The 17010-nt window shown below is 45.2% G+C and overlaps 1 long non-coding RNA gene across 2 annotated transcripts in view; it reads right to left on the bottom strand.

The window, feature by feature from the left end:
* Nucleotides 1-16527, bottom strand: part of LOC143690839 (uncharacterized) — a 193882-nt gene extending 177355 nt beyond the window's left edge. For both annotated transcript variants that reach the window (XR_013179235.1, XR_013179231.1), the window contains exons 1-5: nt 15806-16527; nt 15054-15535; nt 9134-9273; nt 8914-8990; nt 8017-8170 (exon numbers count right to left, since the gene is read on the bottom strand). This is a non-coding gene — a long non-coding RNA (uncharacterized LOC143690839). The remainder of the gene's footprint in view (nt 1-8016; nt 8171-8913; nt 8991-9133; nt 9274-15053; nt 15536-15805) is intronic.
* Nucleotides 16528-17010: the final 483 nt, after the last annotated feature.

Genomic DNA, 17010 nt, shown 5'->3' with positions numbered 1-17010 from the left:
CACCGGGCATCACTCACGTGTCATCCTGTGCTGAATGCCCCCCAGTCAGAGACCTTTGCTCCCTCTGCCCCTTGCCTCCCACCTGCCCCACCCCTCCCCTTCCTCTGGGGTCTCCTTCCTCCCCTTCTCCCTCCTCTACTTCTTCCCTCTTCCTCCTCCCCAAATTCTCTCCTCTTGCCTGTCTCCTTGCTCTTCTGCCCCCCCCCCCCCCCCGCCCTCTCCTTTCAGCAACTATGTGCCCTATCCAGGTCTCTGGGCTAGGGACACTCATATTCTTGCCCCCATCATGGATGCTGTCCCACAGTCACCTCCACAACTGACCAGGGACACAGTTAACTGATGATTACTCTGCCTCGGCTTCACTCTCCATGCCAGAGTTTCACTGGCACCATCACCACCAATGCAGTCCTAAAGGGAAGGTAAAACCGAACAGGGACCCCTCAAAATAAATCAAAAGAGAACAGACTCACAATAAGCTAAAACAAGAGTTTTGATCCAAGCTTCCAGAAGAGCTATGACATACAAAATTATGTCTGAGTCTGTTACATTCCTCTGCAGAAAGGAACTAAAGATTTTATCAAATCCCACAAAACGGACCAAGAATCACTGCTCAGAAGCCCTGATCACCCCAAGGAGACCTGGTCATGGCCCATCAACGCGGGAAAGGTGGAGCCTAGTATTGCTGGGTCTTCCAGGCTGCCCACCCCAGAGAAACGCCACACTGGAGCTTTCAAAGCTGTCCTCCTGGGAGAGACAGGCCCTGAAGTCTGAAGTCTCAGCCCCAAGTAGCTTCCATTTCTTTCACCAGCCATAAAAAGAAGACACACAGGGACAATCAATGACAGTGGGGCCAAAACCTACCATAGGAAGGAACATTACATCATCTTCTGAAAGCTCTTTTGGGAGGGGGTCGAAAACTGAAATCCGGGATGGGAAATGGCCATGTGCAGTCCTATCATTGTTAACGTCCCTTTCAGCTCTAACTTCCATCAGTCTGGTCATTGAGGAAGCTAAAGATGCGTTCCCTATGACAGGGTCTTCTCAACAAGCTACCTCGGTTGGCGTATTAAATATAAAGGTGTCTTTTTAATCAGGAAACTACTACTCGTTCAGTCATTTAGCCAACTCGCTAGCAGCTTTCATTTTTATAACCAATGGAGCAGTCAGACATGAAGAGTGAGAAGCGCACATGGGCTGGTGTGTGCAGGGGCCCCTCAGGATCACCATCCAGCTGAGATTCCACACCCAGAGTGTGTATATATATATACAATCTATATATATTCTATTTATTCTGCTTCTCCAAAGAACCCTGACTGATACACTGCCCAAGCTGCCCCCCACCCCCAAAAGCTTGTAAGTGACAAATCTGGGGCAATAACATGGGCTTGTCTGACACTAAAGTCCATATTCAAAACCATTACACTCTATTGTCTACATTTCTCTGTGGTCTTAAATTGAGCCCTTATAACCCCCTCCATGCCCTACCCCATGGCTGAACACTTGGTTCACAGATGTAACACCAACCTTCTATCGATGTTCACATCTTAGCTTAGGTTTCCCACAAGCAGGCCCTGAGACAAGTTTCATCAGACAAGTGCTCCCAAAAGAAACTAGTAAGGGATTCGGAAAAGCAGGACAGCGAAGAAGAATAAGCCAAGGTTGTGTTCGCATACAAAAACCCCACTCAGGGAAGCAGCAGCCTAATCTTCAGGGGAGCTCTGTAGCATAATTTATACCCCCAACGTAAGACAGCTCCAACAGGAGAATGGGTGGAAGTAAACTCAACTCCCAGGTACATTCTGTTCTCTGTTCCTGTGGACAAAGTAACTCCAGAGGCCTAAAGCAATCCTTCAAAGAAGAGAAAACAGGCACAGCACTGGTCACTAATAGCATACCCAAACCCAGGGTAGGAGGTCAAACGAGCACTGAAACTAAGAAGGGATTTGAAGGGATCTGGACAGACCAGATCCTGTCTGCTACTGTTCAAAACGTGCTCCTCAGGCTGGGGAGCCACACGGCTGGGCTGAAGTCCGAGGGCCTCTGTGGCCACCATCACTACTCCGCTGAGTCGGGAAGCAGTGAGTTGTAGAGTCACCAGCTTTCAGTCACCCGGGGGAGTGGGTGCTTGTTGGGACAGGCAAGAATCTTCCTTCTTCTGAGAAAATCAGGACCTGTCAGGTCAGTATACGGGTCTCCTCAGACCGTGACTCAGCGCTGAAGGACAATCCAATGCCTAGAGTGCTAGTTGTGGAGGCTTTTCTAGATAATGTAAGACACCTGGCAATTACAGTTATGAACAAGGTGCTGTTATTACAGAGTTCAATTTTATATTTACAAAAATTGACTTCTATTTCCAGATTGAGGCCTTAAAATGAAACACTCAGTCATATCTCTTGATTTATAGTTCTAGACTTCAATTACAAAAGGAAACTGTGCAATAAAAGAAAAAGTCTTGACAGTCCTGCCATATGTTTTTAACGTCACATCAAATGCAAAAAAGGAGAAAACTTAGCAAACTTGAACCTAAAGTGAGAACTGCATCTTTATTATTAGTGAATAATTACCCTAACATTAGTGAATTAACTTTAAAATATCAGGTTTAACTACTAATTAACCTTCAACCAATGCTTTAAATACATTTTATTATAGCTACTTTCAAAAAAATATCATTAATAGCATAATATAGTCAAAGTTATATATCTTTCATATGCTGTGATTAATAGAAAGTATGTTTTAATTTGCCAAACTTGCTGATTTGGCCTTTAAATGATTTTTAAGGGGTAAAACTTGGAGGATGAGCAGGACACATATCATGTATGTCCAGCCAAGTCATGCTTAATGAGAGCTGAAAATGGTGAACACACAGCAGCTATCCTGCTTGTCTAAAAGAAAAAATACGATTGGGAAGTGCTGTGTTTGAGGCCCAAGTATCCCTGAGCTCTTCCTGTTCCCTGACTCAGTCGACCACACGGAAATAGGCAGAGCCCCAAATCCAGATAAAATGGAACCAGGCATTCAAGTCATGTCCTGGTTACCCAGAGACCTGAAAAATCTAGCTCTTTTTTCTCTTCCACAGCCTTCTCCCAAGAGTGGGGAAGGAGTTCTCTCATACAATCCTGCAGCTCACCCACTTAGTATATCCCTGAGGCCTGGGGAGCTACGGATGCCATTACAGAAGAACTACCGGGTGCCAAACCCTCTCGTAAACAGCTTTCAGGCATCATTTTGTCACACGCTCATAATGGCCAAGATCAGTGTACATCAATGTCCAAGTGCTCCTCTATATTTCCCAGCCTCCCTTGCTGCTAGTTTGGGGTCACTAGACTGAGGTCTAGCTAGTGGACTGCAAGACGAAGTGATGGATACCACTTCCAGGACTAACCCATGAAACAGCAGTCAGCAAACATTTTCTATAAAGGACCAAATGGTAAATATTTTAGGCTTTGCAGGCCCTGTGATCTCTGTTGCAACTACTCAATTCTGCCATCATAATGCAAAAGCAGCCACGGAGAGTAAGCAAACAAATCAGTGTGCATGTGTTCCAACAAAACTTTATTTACAAAAACTGGCAGAAGGCTTAAATTTGTCTCGTAGGTATAGGGGATGACAGAGCCACAAAACAGACGAGCCTGGCTCCCTTAGTCACTGCTCTAAGAGAACCACCTGAACCACCTAATTCATATTGTACAGTGATGAAAACAAGATATAACTTTAACTGTGTGACGACATCGAGATTTGTGAATTATTTGTTATAGACATTTGCGTTAATTAACCTGACTCATAAAGTAGAATAATTGTTCCTTTTTGACAGCTGAGGAAAATAAGGTTCCAAAAGGGAAGTGATCCACCTAAATTTAAAAAGAAAACAAAAAATATATATATATACATATATAGTAGTGCCAGGACTAAGGTAACTGGTTTGCCAGGATTTTCCTGGCTTTAACACTGAAAGTTTCATATCCCAGGAAACCCTTCAGTCCTGGACCAACAGGAGCATTTGGTCAACCTAGCCAGGACTCAAATACAAGTCCGTTTGACTCTAAAGCCCATATTCACAGCCCCTGAGGAAAACTATTCCTGAAAGGAGGCTGAATGAGGCACAGCTTGGCACGGCCTGAGCCCTCTAGGGCCAGTGCAGTTGTGCTCCAAGGTGTGTGGGCCCTGAGAGGTGAGAATGGGGCCAGGTCATCTCCTCCCCAGACCTCAGGCCTTCTTCCCAAAGGGAGTGAGTCAACCACGAATTTTAAATATACACTAGCCTGGGTGTGGAAGTCAGGCCTGACAGCTATAAAATGGCCCTAAATCTGCTTTTATGAGCTCTAGCTGCATTCTGCTGGTGTTTTATCACCCTCACTAGAAGTTTGCTGAGAGGAGTTAACAATCCAAAAATGCAGGCCTGCCTCTCTGGGTTAAGGAGGGTGAGCCAACTCTCTGATGATCTTAAAGGAGATGCTAGTACCTGTGCTCAAGGTGCCAGTACCTCCAGGCTCCCCACGGGTTCTGCTCTGCCCAGGTCTGCCTGCTTCTTCATCCCCCCAGGTATCCAACATTCCCGCCAGGTGCTCAGTGACCACCCTCAGACTCGGTACCCAAGTGACCGGGGAAGGGTTCTCTGAGAAGGTGACCTTTGAGCTGATTCTGGAAAGTTGAAAATGATGGCCATGCCAGAAATAAGGAAGAGAATGTCCCAGGTAAAGATCCTGAGGCCTATGACACCTGACCCCGACAGAGAAGCCTTTCCAGAAGAGAGGAGAGGGCCCAGGACAAATTCCTAAATGACTGCAGGTTGTAAGAAACAGACAGAGGAGGGGTTGTCCAAAAAGACCTGAATGGTGCCTTTGTCACGGTTGATGAAAGAATAGTAAAATACATTGTTAACTATAAAATAATAATAATGATTGTAATACACACACATACTTTGTTGTTATGTTCATACTATCTCTATTTGCACAGCCCCCAACACACAGATGCACTTTTATGAAGACAATTCAAAATCAATTGGTTTGAATGGAATGATTTCTAAATGTTGTGTTAGTTAATTTTTTTTTAATTAATAAAAAAATCAATTGGTTTAAAATTAAAAAAAAAAAAAGGAGTCTGAGACAGAGCAAACAAAGAGGGAAAGAACCACAGGCACTAAGGGAGGGGATGCATCTCAAGGAGAAAGTGTTTAGAGGCATCAGAATAGTACAGAAAAGCTGAGTAACAAAGCAAAGGACTTTGAAGATGTGAAAGTCACAAATATTTACTGCCAATCTCTATACAGAGCTCTAGGAAGCAAAGATAAAAATAAATACAAGGATTGGGGTGGGGGAGGAAGACGGAGAAATACACAAATAATTATAGTGACATGTGTTCTGTCCTGTGGGATTCCGGAAGAATAACTCTTTCTAGAGAGTTAAGGAGACTTCTGAGAGCGGGGCACACCTGAGCTGGGTCCTGAAGGATGAATAAGAGTTTCCTAGATAGGAGGGGAGACAAAGAGAGCATCACAGACAAAGGCATTGAGTATGAGATGCTCAGTATGCAGGTTTAAAATTATTTTGTACCAAAAAAAAAGCCATGTTTTAATCCTGATCCAATCTTGTGGGGGGCAGGGTGTGAAACTTTGATTGGATTGTTTCCACGGAGATGTGACACAGCCAGTAGTGGGTGTGACCTTTGGTTAGATTACTTCCACGAAGATGTGAAACACTCAATTGTGGATGTGGTCTTTTGATTAAATGGGGACGTGACCCTGCCCATTCAAGGTGGGTCCTGAATGGTTTACTAAAGTCTTTTAAAAGGGGAAACATTTTGGAGAAAGCTCAGATGCAGATGCTTGGAGAACAGTTGCTTCAGAGCTGACAGAGACATGGATGTTTGGAGCTGCCTGGAGTGCCAACAGAGAGAGCAGATGCTTAGACACAAGCAGGAAATGTCACCACGTGCCTTCCCATGAGATTTTAAGCAAGTCAGAACCTAGAGAGAGCCAAGGGAAGCCAAGAGATGAAACCCAGCCCCAGAGAAGCCAAGTGAGGAATCCCCACAGGAAACAGAGGCTGAAAGTAACAGAGCCCAGGAGCAAAGGATAAGCAGATGCCAACCCTACACCTTCCCAGCTGACAGAGGTGTTCACAGGGCATCAGCCTTTTTTGAGTGAAGGTAAACTCTTGTGGGTGCCTTAATTTGGACATGCTCACAGCCTTAGAATTATAAAGTTACAGCTTAATAAATCCCTTATTTAAGAGCGTTCCATTTCTGGTATATTGCATTTTGGCAGCTTTAGCAAACCAAAACACTCAAGAACACAAAGAGGAATTTAAGCTGGCAGGAGTTTAAGAGCAAAGTAGGGAGAACTAAGGAGTGTAGTTGAGGTGAATGGGGGGCAAAGGAACTCCCAGACTTTGCCAAGGGGTTTTAGGCAACAAATACTAAGTGGGAGGAGAGGGCAGCAACTGATCTGTGGCTACTTTAGCTTTGTGGTAAACTGTTCATGCATCTGATAAGAATAAATCCAACAAATAGGATCTAATTTTCAGGGTTGTCATTTACCTTGATTTTTGAGAAAGGCTAAAACACTTAGGGTCAAGCATGCCACCAGCATGTCTAAGAGGCTTTTTCCCAATTCTCTGTCGAGGGCAAGAAGTGAGGACTCCCTCATGACCCAGGGGAAGGGCTGACATTTGGTGAGATGTCTGTATTTAACTCCCACCACTTGACATCTGTTTCCAATTAATCTGCCTGTGTTAAAAAGGACGATGCCTGGAGCAAGCAATTCAAGCTCCATTCTAGAAAGGAAGAGGGAGACAGCCACAAAGGGTTAATATAAATCCTGGTACTTCCACCACCACCCCCAAATCACACCCCCAGTGGTACCTCAATACCTCCTCCACCCCCCACTCCACCCCACTTTGCAATTTACACTTCAGCAACACAAGATGTGATATGTCTGAGGAACTTAAAGAAGGCCTAGGCTGCTGGGAAGGCTGACCTGAGCATGGGGTGGCCAGACGTAGAGGTCAGATCTTGAAGGCCTCATAGGCTGTAAGGACTTCCATTTTTCTTCTAAGGCCAATAGGAAACGCCATGGTCCAATTTGCATATATGAGATCCCTCAGGCTGCTCCCTGGAGAATGGGCCGGACAGAGGCCGGAGTGGAAGGGGAGACCCTTTCTAACTCACCATTCAACACAGCAGCCTCTAGCCACATGCGGCTACTGAGTACTTGAAATATGGCTCACCAAGTGTTCTAGCTTACTAGCTGCCAGAACACGATATACCAGAAGCAGAATGGCTTCTTTAAAAAGGGAATTTAATAAGTTGCAAGTTTACAGTCCTAATGCCGTGAAAATGTTCAAATTAAAACAAGTCTATAGAAATGTCCAATCTAAGGCATCCAGGGAAAGATACCTTGGTTCAAGAAGACCAATGAAAAGTATCTTTAATAAAGCGGGATAGTTTTTTAGTTATTTAGACTATATTGATGGTAGTAGAAGTGAAAAGAAGAAGACATATATGAGATGTGTCTTGGAGGTACACTGGCAGGTCTTGCTGATAAACTGGATATCAGGAATGGGTGAAGGAAATGGGGAATATAAAGATGATGGCCACAGCTCTGGCTGGAGCTTTTGGATGATGTGATTTCCTAGAGAAGACTTAAGGGAGGGAAAATACTGGGGAGAGGAAGTGCTCAAAGATTTGTTGGGAAACAGTGGGTCTGACACACCAATGAGATGTCCAAGTGGAAATGTCAAGTAAATAGTTGAATCTATATGCCTGGTATTTGGAAGAAAAGTCTGGGAAAGAGATCTAAATCTAGAAGCCACCCCTTAGAAACTAGGTTCCTCTTCTGGGTGTGACTCTCACCAGAGAGAGACAAACAAATGGACGGAGACATTAATGCACTCCCGTGATCCGCAGTTCCAGCAAAACCTTCTAAATATGCAAATGTTCTCTTCAGCTTTGAGTCTTCTCTTTATGTCATCAGCTCTCTCCCCTTTGCCCACCCCCTCATAAGCCCCTTCCTTCGCTCACCTAACTTCCAAAGGTGCTGGGCAAAACACTGTGGCAAAGGCATCCAATGCAGACAGTCTTCGGCAGTGAGCTATGGGTCAGGATGTTTGCACAAATGCTTCACAGCATCATTTATCTTGAGGGATGTCAACTCGAAAAATGTTAGTTCATGTCACTGTCAATGTAAATGCCAAAAATTAGCTTTCTTTCATCAGAAAACGGAATAATTAACTTTGCAACTGTTTCCAAAACTGCTAATTAATGGGTTTTACCCACTTGATTTGTCAGGCTATACTGCAAGCTGAACAGCAGCCCGAGCCCCTAGAGGATTCCCATCCTTCCCTTCTCTCTGAGTTACAAGAAGTTACAGTAAAACAAGTGGAGAAAAGCAAGGCCAGAGAAAAATGCTGTTATTTTGGAGTCAATAGCTCTTTTCTTTTCCTTTCAAAATCAGTCTCCTACCAATTTTCTGTCTCACATTACTGTCCCCAGTTAACCTCAAAATCATGGTACTCTGCCTTAGTCGATGCATCACCATCCAGCTGTCACCCAAACTGAAAACTTGGAGATCAACTCAAATGCCAGTTTCCTTCAGCCAAGTCATTATGGTGTGGTGGTTAAATACTTGGGCCCTGGGGCAGGCAGATGTGGTTAAAATGACAGCTTTGGCTCTTTCCAAGTGAAGGATCTTAGGCAAGACATTTCTCCTCTCAGTTTCCTCAATCGTAAGGTAGGATTTATAATAGACCTAAATCATTGGGCTGCTAAAAACTAAACTAATTAAGGTAACAAATGCAAAGCCTTGGGCATGGTATTTCAGATATAATAAGCCCTACAATGCGGCTATTGTTAGATCTTTTACCCCCTCCCCTCCATTCCCACTGCCCCTGCCCTGACTCAGGCCTCCTTCTCCCTCACCTGGATTGTTGTCTCTTCACCCAGAGCCAGGTCATGCCTCACTGTGTTTATCCAAGCAGTTTTCTCAACATGCAAATCTGAGAATATAATAGATTATATTATTGATCCCAATTCTTATTTCACTATTCTAGGATTATAACCCACATTCCTTGTCTTGTAACTTCGCAGCGCTCCCACTGTAGGTGGAGCATACTTTCCCACACCATTAAATTGAGCTTACTCATGTTACTTGCTTTGGCCAATGGACTGTGAGCAGAAGGGCATGGCACATGCAGAGGCTTTAAATGTGAGTATTTAGTTTGGCTTGGCTTCTTGTGCTCCAGTGAAATATCACACCCTGGCAGCTGCTGACACTTCAGCCTGGGTCCCAGAATGAAGACAAAGAGAGACTACCTGAGTCCATCTGGAAGCGTGGACTCCAGCCGGATCCAGCCAAGCCCAGTCAAGGTTAACTGAGCCTCAGCTGAGCTGTAGCACAGAAATAAATATTGGGGAATGTTTGTTACACAGAAAATACTAATATATTCACTTCTTCTTCCAGGTTCTTGTTATTCACATCGACAGACAGTCCCCTCCAAGCACACAGGCTGTGCTGGTTTGAAACTATTATGTAACCCACTTTATTTAAACATGCCTATGGTTAAGCTAACTAAGATATCCATTCATTTTTGGTGGTTCTAACAGTATTGTTTGTTTTATTGAATCAAAAAATAATAATTAAAAAAAAAAAGAAACTATTATGTATACCAGAAAAGCTATGTTTTAATCCTGATCCAATCTTGTGGGGTGAGACCCACTGTTTAGGGTGGAAACCTCTGATTAGATTGTTTCCATGGAGACTGACCCACTCAGTTGTGGGCATGGCCTTTTGATTAGATTATTTCCACAGCGGTGTGATGTGCCCAGTTGTGGGTTTGGCTTTTTTATTAGACGTATATGTGACACCACCCATTCAAAGCGGGTCTTGATTAGTTTACTAGAGTTCTTTAAAAGGGGAAACATTTTGAAGAAACCTCAGATGCAGATGCTTGGAGAACAGCTGCTTCAGAGCCAACAGAGATGCAGATACTTAGAGATGTTCTGAGTACCAAGAGAAAGCAGACACCTCGACATGAACATCTGGAGGTGCACACCCCAGCAGACGTCACCATGTGCTTTCCCATGAGAAGCTAAGCAAGCCAGAACCCAGAGCTGTGTCCCAGAGGAGCTAAGTGAAGGCCCACAGATGCTTACAGAGGAGACCGCTGGCAGCAAAAGCTGATCCCAGAACTGGGAACAAGGGCCAGCAGTCACCAGCTAAATGCCTTCCCACATTACACACACTGGCCTCTCTTGAGTTAAGGTCTCTTTCTCTGGATGCCACAATTTGGACATTTTTATGGCCTTAGAACTGTAAGCTTGTAGCTTAATAAATTCTCTTTATAAAAGCCATTCCATTTCTGGCATATTGCATTGCATTCTGGCAACATTCAGCAAACCGAAACACAGACCTAACATCATACCCTGGATTTATGTTTTAGAATAATCCTTATGGGTGGAAGACGGGCTGCAGGGGCCAGGCTTTGGGCAGAAAGATGAGCAGGCAGCTTGAGACAATGGTCCAAGTGAGAATGGAGGAGGCACAAACTGGGGAGGGTCTGGTTAACATGCATTAATTCCTGACTTGTTTCACAATGTTACAGGCCTGCAGAGTGAAGGCCCTGCAACCCTCCACAGTATTCTGAGTACAGTAAACGTGCACTTCCCAAATAGAGATGGAGGAGGTTAGCTTAAAAGAGTTCTAGATAACTACCATGTCCCTGCCAAAGGGCTGTATTCTCCTACTGCAACATATTTAAGGGGAAGCTACAGTAACTCAACCCAGTTTGCTAATGAAAATTCATCCATTTGTTCATTCGATACATATTTGGTGACTATCTCCTATGTCCCAAGCACTTTCTAGACTCTGAGCATACAGCAATGAACAACACAGACACAGTCCCTGCCCACCTGGAACTTACTTTCTTGTCAAGGAGACTGGCAATAAAACAAATACATAATATAAAGTGAGTCAGAAATAGGGCTATGAAAAAAAAACAATAAGACTCATCTTACTGAGTTCTCAGTACATGCAGGGTATTATCTTCAGTGCTTTGTATGAGTTATTTTATTGAATCCTCATAATATCCCAAAGAAGTAGTTGCTATTATTATCATCCCCTGCCCTTTTTTTTGTATGCTGTATGGTGGGGGTCACATTTCATTCTTTTTTTCATGCGAGTCTCCCCCTACTGCAGCACCATCTGTTGAATTTTTGTTTGTTTGGTTGGTTTTTCATTTCTTTGCTTGTTCGTTTGTTTGTTTGTTTGTGAAGTACATGGGCTGGGAATTGAAACCAGGTATTAGCATCCCCTTTTTACAGATGAAGATATAGAAGCAGGGAGAGGTTAAGTAATTGTCAAGAGTAGTACAGCAAGGGACCAATCAAGCTGGTTTTTGTGTCCCAGCAGTCTGACTCCAGCACCCACACACCGCACGATCACACTACACCACCTCTCACTTAGTCATTTATTCAATGAATATTTATTGGGAGCCTACTCTGTGCCAGACACTGGGGAAACATGTCAGTAAATAAAGCAAGCAAACATCCCTGTCTTTTATGGAGCTCCCAGTCCGATGAGGGAGGAAGGACATTAAATAAAATTAAAAGGTAAATTATGTAACATGACATAAGGGATACGGTCTGTGGAGAAAAAGAAAACAGAGTAAGTAGACTGAGCTTACTCTGTTAGACTGGCCCATTCACTAATTAGGGTGGCCTGGGAGGCCCTCTCTGGGGAGATGGCATTTAAGCCAAGACTAAAAGGAGATGAGGAAATTGGCATACAAGTATGGAGGGAAGACCATTCCAGGCAGAGGGAACAGCAAGCGCCAAGACCCTGAGGCAGGAACATGAGTAGCATGCTCGATGAATAGGAGGCCAGTGTGGGCAGGAGCAGAGTGAATGAAGGGATAGTGGAAAGACATATGGTCAAAAGTAGTGAGGGGCAGTTCATGAAGGGCCTTGTGGCCAACTAAAAGGACTGAATTTGCTGTGAGGCCATGGAGCAGAGTGATATGACCTGACTGTTTTAACAGGATCTGTCTGGGTGTTGTATAGAGAATAGACTGAAAGGAGCCAAGCTAGGGCTGTTGAAATGATCCAGGCAAGAGAATGGTGCTTTGGACCAGGGTAGTGGCTGTGGAGGGGTCAGGAGTGTCAAAGATAGAACCAACAGGATTTTCTTATGAAATGTGTGGTTAGAGGTTGGGGTGGCAGCACCCCAGCAGCTTATGGCTTACCCCTAGGCACAATAAGCACATACTTATGGTGCCCAGAAAAAGTAGGAAATGGACTGAATAAAGTTATCTATAATTTTACAACCAAAAAAATTTTAAAGAAGCTACTGAGTTTCAACATGCATGTAAGCCTTGTAGCTGCAGGTTCGTTATTGTTTTTATTCTTAACTGTATATGTACAGGAGTACTTCCATCTCCTTAGAGCTTTGAGCCTCTGGAGTCTCAAATTCACCAGGGGGCACAATCCAGGAAAAGGTAAAGCACTGACACAGCCAAGGAAGGAGTCAGCAATTTGTGGCTGCTTCTCCCAACCTGAGCATAGAGATGTTTCACATCCAATAAGTTGTATCTGTGGGGGCTCTTTGATCCCCTAAAAGTCATCTGGTCCAACCCATCATTGTACACGTGAGAAACTGAGTCCCAGAAAGGGTAAGTCACTCATCCAAGGTCCCCTAGCCAGTCAAGGACCAGAATCGGTACCTCCAAACACCCAGCCCGGAGCTCTGTCCCCCTAGGATTTGCCAATGCCCAGGTCCTAGCTCAAGCACTCTAGCTGCCTCCAACTACCTACAAGTCCATACTCCCCAGAGGAGAGGATGGTGACCTATGTGCCTCCAAGAACCCAGCCTTAGAGCAGTGAGACCCCAGACCCCCTGAAAGAAGTGAACCTGTGGCAAACAGGCTCTAGGGCAGACCCCACAATCCCCACCTCCTGGTGTTCACACTCTGTGTGACCCCCTCCTTTTGAGGTGGGTGGAACCTGTGCCTCGCTTTGAATTAAAAGGACAGGAAAAGGCGGTGGGATGTGCATGATTATGCTACATAAGACTGTAGTGCCATCTTGCCAATAGACTTGTGAACTTTGAAGAAGCAAGCTGCATGTTACGAATTGCCTATAGAAAGGGTCACATGGCAAGAAATTAGAATCATCCTCTGCCTGGGAGCAGCAAAGGAGCCAGCCAGAAAATAGGGTCTTTAGTTCAGGAACTTGCAAGGAACTGAATGTAGCCAACAACCACATGAACTTGGAAGGGGATCCCTCCCCAGTCAACAGACCTGGCCAATAGATTGAATGCAGCTGTGTGAGACCCTAAAATAAAGGACCAGCTAAGCTGTACCCAGTCTCCTGACCCTCAGAAATTTACCAGGTCAGCTATCACAGAGGCAATAGAACAGAAAGAATCCCAGACTAAGTTAAGATGTTCTAATCACATCATTCACTAAACATAATTAAAACATAAAGTAGGGCGGGTCATGGTGGCTCAGCAGGCAGAGTTCTCGCCCTCCATGCCAGAGACCCAGGTTCGATTCCCAGTGCCTGCCCATGCAAAGAAAAACAACATAAAGCAAAAAACCAAGAAAAAAGAGATAGGACAGCATACTTATGATGGGGTACAAACAGTGGAAGGATCAAACTACCCTGGACCCCTAAGCTATGCAAAATTCATGTGCCCTGTCTCTCTCTCTGTCACATCAGCCTTCACTGCTGATGTGTGGTTTGGAGTACCAGAGTTGAGGTCTGAGCAAGAGGATCCAACAGAAGGAAGATGCCTGGGGCCAGTCATAAACATGCTCTACCGGAGAAACTCAGAGAGAAGTACACGCACCTGGGGGCTGTTAGGGCTCACCCACTAGCCTGCCAAAACCCATGACTCTGGGCACAGCATAGGTGGGGCCAGAGCAAGACTAGGCTTGGTATCACTATGGGTGGTCAATTTAAGGGTGAGAGAGCTGTCAGCCCAAAGGTGGCATTCTCTCTTGACTTGGTCCTTCCATCCACTTCTATCTATAATAATACACTTGTTTGTTTTCTCATATATGCCATCTGATTCACATGTTACTAACATTCTCACTATCTGGTTTTAGCACATCTTAGGAATTCTGCCCAAGTCTCACAAGCTTACTTATTGTGTGTACTTAACACATCCTCTAAGTCTGCCTCCATCTCATAAGCTACTACATTACATATGATTATTTATGTCTTAAGACTTCTTAGTGTTTCGCTCAATTTGTTTACTTGTCTTTTATAGCAGAACTAAGTATTCTCAAATAATGCAGCAAACACATATACATTTTCCAAACCGCCCTCTTTCCTCCAACTCCACTGCCTCCACCTTGGTCCGTACAACCACCATCTTTTGCTTATTAGTCTCTTAACTAATCTTGCTGCTGCCACACTGACCACCCACACAACATCCAAAGGGAGGCTTCTGAAAACGAAATTTTTTCCTGCTCATCCTGGCCATAAAATCTAAGTTCCTTAGTGATACTAAAGCCTATTATGTTATGTTTAAACAACCTGTCCTTCTTCAAGTCCCACCATTACTACCCTCCCCCCACCATGTGCTCTGAACTCCAACACTGCCCTTCTGCACACGTTCTGCCTAAAAAGAGCTCTTTCCCATGTGCCTGCTCTACATCTACACTCCAGTCAAGACTCAGCTTAGAACTCACCCCTCCTAGGAAGCTTTCTCTGATTCTCTTCACAATAAATATTCAAGAGGGAAAGAAAGAAGGAGAAGAAGGTAAAAGGGGAAAGAGGAGGAAGGGAAAGAAGGAAGAGGAAAAGCATGACCATCCCATGATAGAAGTAACAAATGCCCTGTACCTCTAGGTATTTAGCAAAAGACAGTGGCATCTAGGAGGGGAAAGCTCAGAAAGATGCAAACACAGAATATGCTGTGGATCAGATAGTATCTAAAATCTTTCCTTGGATTCTGGATGTTCCAGTTATCTCCTGATGCAAAACAAACCAACCCAATATTGATTGGATTAAAACAACAATCATTTCATTATATCTCATGATTTTGAGGCAGGGCTTACCTGGGCCATTTTTCTACCCTATGTAGCATTGACTGTGGTCACTTGGGGGTATTCAGCTGGCAGATGGACTGGTCTAGAGGGTCCTAAATGGCGTCACTGCTACCTCTGTACCTTGGCAGGAAGTAGAGGGCTGGGTTCAGCTGGGCGCCTGCTCTTTACATGTAGTTTCAGGGCCTGTCCATAAGTGTCTCCAGCAGCACAGTCTTACATGGCAGCTCAGGCTCCAGGAAACCAAGGAAAAAGCTGACACTCCTCTGAATACCTGGGCCCATAACTGGCATGGCATCACTTTTGACACTTAGCCTGCCAGCCCAGATCTAATGGCAGAGGAAACTGACCCCTCTTCTTGCTCAGAGTAACCTTAAAAAATCTGTAGCCATCTGTAAATTCCTGGTGCAGAAATGGCTACATCTCCAGAAAGATGTGCTGGGACTGGAAACGGTCCGGAAAAGGCAGCTCCTGAATCTTAACAAACAGCAACTCTGAGAGATAATAGATGTTTATTGTTACTTTCAGCCACTTGGTTTGGGAGAAATTTGTTACACAGCAATACATAACGATGCACATAACTTCCCCACAACCATCTCTCAGTCCCTGTCCAAGACAGAGTCCTGCTGTAGGAGAAACTCAGGGATTGAATCTGTGGTGCACTGCAGGACAGGAAACTAATGTTGAACAATTTCAGGAAGTTATGAGAACATATTCTAACTCCAACTGTCTCAGGGACAATTCTCATTCACGTATTCACTTACCCAATATTTTACGAGTGGCTACCAGGCCTAAAGGGAAGAAAGAATCCGAAATAACTTCAGGGACAACTTCCAGGTCTGCCTGACAACGCTGATGCCAAAGCGCTGGCTACCAAGTCTGGTCTGGCGTGGAGCTTGGGAGTGAGAGGGAGCGTGGCTTCTGCCAGGCACTAAAAGTGATGGAAATAGAAGGGGGAGCAAAAACATTCATAGTCCCCCAAATCACAGGCCTCTCTGAGAGCATCCCTTCCAGTGATGTGTACTTTTCCGTAACCTGGAGGAGTCACCCCTATGGTAGCTACTACCACATGCAAATGGGCCCCTTGCACCTCTGCAGTATTCACAGCCTCTGTCCTAAATCTTTCTGCTCTGCTCGTCGGGCACCTTACTCCTCATTCTCCAACTTGGCCCCTGACCTCTGCATTCATTTCCTATTACCAGTCCTCAGACTCACTGCGTGGACCTCCGTCTCTAATTTCTGGCTTCCCTCAGAAGCCACGTTCCCTCTCACTCCCAAGCTGCACGCCAGACCGGACCTGGTAGCCTGCTCTTTGGCATCAGCGTCGTCAGCCAGACCCGGAAGTACACGCTCTCAGTCCCGGAAGTGGTTCCGGAAGTTGTTCTGGATTCTTTCTTCCCTGCACCACCCTGGGCCGGGTCGTTCCTCAGTCGAACACTGAAACAGTTATCCCTGGGCTGGGCTGGCGCTTCCTCCCCTCGGGCCAATGAGCCATTGTCCCGGGCCAGCGAGGCGCATCTCAGAAGCACCATCCCTTCAGGCTCTTTTTCCTGCTCCGTCTGGATTGGGCTCATTTACTAAAAATTAGTTGGGAATGAAAAAAGCCCCTAGTTTATTAGCGTGCTATTATTCCCCTCCCGCCATGCCCCTGCAGCATGATGGATTGCCTGGTGAGGGGACGCAGCCCCAGCCCGGGAGTGAGCGAGCTCTGCGCGGTCCCCCGCGCAGACAGATGGGGAGGCCGAGTCCTGACCATGATTGATTAGCTCCGCAAAGCCTGTTGAGCGGAGTTCCATCAAGATTGATGCTTTCTCCGCATAACAGCATTTCCAAAAAGTTTCTATTACATTTTGATTATGTTTATAGAATCTCGCCGGTCTGAGGGAAGATGCAATCTCGTTCCTAGCGTGTGTCTGTGTGGACCGCCGCGGTGCCTGGCTTGGCCTCCACCGAGCGCCCCTGGCTTCCG

This window comes from Tamandua tetradactyla, chromosome 1 (genome assembly GCF_023851605.1).
Source record: "Tamandua tetradactyla isolate mTamTet1 chromosome 1, mTamTet1.pri, whole genome shotgun sequence".
NCBI lineage: Eukaryota > Metazoa > Chordata > Mammalia > Pilosa > Myrmecophagidae > Tamandua > Tamandua tetradactyla.
Note: the sequence above shows the minus strand (reverse complement) of the source record. Positions and strands in the feature narration are given on the sequence as shown.